The sequence below is a fragment of the Gadus chalcogrammus genome, chromosome 19 (assembly GCF_026213295.1).
Source record: "Gadus chalcogrammus isolate NIFS_2021 chromosome 19, NIFS_Gcha_1.0, whole genome shotgun sequence".
Classification (NCBI taxonomy): Eukaryota; Metazoa; Chordata; class Actinopteri; order Gadiformes; family Gadidae; genus Gadus; species Gadus chalcogrammus.
The window spans coordinates 16,083,665-16,086,154 of NC_079430.1; the positions used below are offsets into that span (position 1 = coordinate 16,083,665).

At 40.2% G+C, this 2,490-nt stretch overlaps 1 long non-coding RNA gene across 2 annotated transcripts; it reads right to left on the bottom strand.

Annotated features, from left to right (window-relative positions):
* Positions 1 to 236: 236 nt before the first annotated feature.
* Positions 237 to 2,107, bottom strand: LOC130372490 (uncharacterized). 2 transcript variants are annotated; one of them, XR_008893350.1, is made up of 4 exons: positions 1,829 to 2,107; positions 970 to 1,028; positions 698 to 769; positions 237 to 398 (listed from the first exon to the last, which is right to left on the bottom strand). It is a non-coding gene; the product is annotated as an uncharacterized LOC130372490 (long non-coding RNA). The 2 variants fall into 2 exon arrangements; XR_008893349.1 differs by lacking the exon at positions 1,829 to 2,107 and having other exon boundaries at positions 970 to 1,248.
* Positions 2,108 to 2,490: the final 383 nt, after the last annotated feature.

The window sequence follows — 2,490 nt, forward strand, 5'->3', positions numbered from 1 at the left end:
TGCAATGTTTTTTTTAATCAAGTCTGATCACAATATGGATTTATCTTTAAATAACAAAAAGTATAAAATACTGAGCTAATGTATAGAAATATGGAAATAAATAAAACATCCTGAATACAATTTGCTGAATTCCAACAAATGTAAATATGACAAGCATTAACAGCCTGTTTAAATAAGCAGTGTCAATTTTTCTTCAATTCGATTCATAAACATCTATCAAACACATAATAACAAACATCATATTCACAATGGGTATTAGGCGGACTCTGCAAGATTAGATTCAAGTTTGAGCCACATTTACACATATCAGACAGAGAATCCAAACAGTGACATCTCATTAAAACTGAACACTTCAAAGACTGTCCTTAAAGATCTATCGGTTCTTGATTTGGAAATGTCTGTTTGAAAATGGAAAAAAAGGCATATTCAATTATTAAATTACAGCAGAGATTAATAACAATCAAGATAAACTCATACATTGGAGTGTACTATCCCATGTTACATCTAATGGATTATCTGAACACTATAATCTGCTTAAAACGTTATAGATTTGAGGCCATTCATCCAACTCTACTCCAGTTGAGGACGGTGAGTGGTATGACTCATACCTGTTTATGAATTATCAGGCCACTGTATCAGATTGTGCAAAACTGAAGTGGAATTAAAGTGCCCAGTATGTGTGAAAGAGTGAGTATACCTGGAGGTACCTTGGGCCGCCACTCGTTGTTGGAGGCTCCTCTCTCTCGCTGTCTGAATCTTCTGTGGGAATCTAAATATATATATTAAAAACATTAATAGGTGTTTAAAGTATTTTCCACAAGGTGTAATGATCCACTATCCAAGTATTTCACATACAAAAAGATACAAAAGATTAAAATTCATTTTCTACAGCATTAAACAAACTTGTGGACAATATCGATGAAAAGTTAGCAGAAGAGTACAACATAAAATGTAAGATTGACAATTTACCTGGGGATCCACTGGGGCCACTCCTCAGGGAGGACTCTTCTGTCCTGCTCTCGATCAATCTTTCAGAAACATCAAAAATAATTACAATAAGGTGTACAGGTAATTTTCCTAAAGGTTTTATAATGCATGCTATATAGTGTTTAACAAACACACTATAAGCTAAAGTATAATATTAGTGAAAGTGTCTCTGGGTAGCAAATACAAATATGCCATACTTTAATGTACTGAAAAAACAAACTGATATGTTTTACAATTCACTTTCAACCTGACTGTATATGAATAGACAAACTTTAAGCCAATTGTAAATAAGATAACCTCATACCAAGCTGTACTATATGTGAGTCTCTATACTGTATACCTGGAGGTCCATTTAAGTTGCTGCTCTCTGGGGGCTCCTCATCCTCGCTCTCTGCCTGTTTTTTCTCCATCTCACCCTCATTCTTTGCCTTAGCTGACTTCTTTCCACTTGCCCTGAAGAAGGACGCTATGTCTGCCTTCTTCCTCTTTATTATTTTTCCCTCTTTAATGACACTTATCCAAAATGCAGCATAAATACTGTATATACCTGACACAATCATAACACGTTCTGGCAACAATAGCAGTTAACAGCAAATAACTAGATCGAAAGTCGATCCGAAGTTGCAAAAACAAATACGTGTAGAGACTAGAGAGATTATATTAAAACACTGTACACAATCTCGCAACGTAGTTATCAAATACAGCATAGCATATAGCAATTTTAACAGTTAACTATGTTCTCCTCCGATCTACCTTGCTTCTAAACTTTGCAAAATAGATAGTCATGGGTGGGATAGTCAGTTATTAGAAGACAAAAACAACATCCATTATGATATCATACCTTTCTGTTTTGGGTTTCTTCACTTAGCCGCAGGTGCCGGTCGAAGCGTCAGGTGGTAACAGGCATTCAGGGCATGCTTGAGCCGTTTAATTCAAATACAGGACGTGTGTGCGCTGCGCGCGGCTAAAGGGTCCGGCAGTGTACTAGCGGTGCGAGAAAGGTTCCGCATTTTTCCACAGCCGTCAAAACTTTTGACCGCTGTGATCCGGTGCTTGGGGTGGCCAATGGGGTGGCCGAGATTCTACGGGGGGTGGCCGTGGCCACCCCCGGCCACCCCCTGGCTCCGCCACTGCTCTCGCTCGCTCGCTCGCTCGCTCGCTCGCTCGCTCGCTCTCTCTCTCTCTACCTCTCTCTACCTCTCTCGCGCGCGCTCTCTCTCTCTCTCTCTCTCTCTCTCTCTCTCTCTCTCTCTCTCTCTCTCTCTCTCTCTCTCTCTCTCTCTCTCTCTCTCTCTCTCTCTACCTCTCTCGCGCGCGCTCTCTCTCTCTCGCTCTCTCTCTCTCTCTCTCGCTCTCTCTCTCCGGCTTTCTCTCGCTCTCTCGCTCTCTAGCTCTCTAGCTCTCTCGCTTCCTCTGAGGCAGGTTTAAACTATCTCTCTCTATCCACCATTTGCACATGACGGATAACAAGACTATATTAAAAGTCTAAAAAGCTAATTCAAA